Source organism: Octopus bimaculoides, chromosome 18, assembly GCF_001194135.2.
Source record: "Octopus bimaculoides isolate UCB-OBI-ISO-001 chromosome 18, ASM119413v2, whole genome shotgun sequence".
In the NCBI taxonomy this organism is placed as follows: domain Eukaryota; kingdom Metazoa; phylum Mollusca; class Cephalopoda; order Octopoda; family Octopodidae; genus Octopus; species Octopus bimaculoides.
Window position 1 is genome coordinate 38,053,294 of NC_068998.1, and position 968 is coordinate 38,054,261.

Genomic DNA, 968 nt, shown 5'->3' on the forward strand with positions numbered 1-968 from the left:
TTTTTTTTTTTTTTTTTTTGGTTTTTTGGTTTTGAGTCAATCAAGTTTAGACTATATTTAATGACAGTTTACTGTAACAGTAATATTAAGCATATATGGAGAAGAATGTTATATAAAAGAAGCTATTTCTGAAGAACAAATATAATTTTGACACTTGTAATTTGTTTTTGAGATGGTTTACATTGAATTCAAGTCACTTTACTCTGTTTTGATTTCATTTGCTTTAGAGGGAAACATGAAATACCAATTTATTTATTTCATCCTCATTATTCAAAAATATGAAAAATAGCAATGGAAACTAATGGCATATGTATATACATGTGTGTGTGTGTGTGTGTGTGTGTGTGTGTGTGTATGTTTATGTGTGGATGCATGTATGTATAGGTCTGTATGTATACATATATGTATCTGCATGTGTACATGTATGTGTGGATATGTAAGTGTATGTATTTGTGTGTGTGTGTATATATATATATATATATACATACTCACACACATATATGTATATGTAAATACATATATATATATATATACATACACACACACACATATATGTATATACGTATACACACACATGTATGTATGTATGTATAAATATGTGTGTGTGCTTGTGTGTATGTGTGTGTAATGCAAGGTAGCCACTATATGAGTGCAGGGTAAAGATGTTCACTTTGCAATCATGAGATTCCAGTTTCGAATCTACACAATGGTATCTTAGGCAAGTGTTATTTTCTAAAGTCATGAGTCTACACACGTACTTTGTGAGAGAAGATAGGGAAGGTGGAAACTGTGTAGAGGCCTCTCAAGTGGATTGTACCTGTAATTAAATGCTGATTCTGCCTGGGTATTATATCAAGACTGTACGTATCTGTAGAGTACTCAACCACTTACTCACTTATTCAATAAATCTGGTACTATTGTTGACTGGATAGCACAACACCTTTGGTTGGAAATTCTAAGCTCTGTTT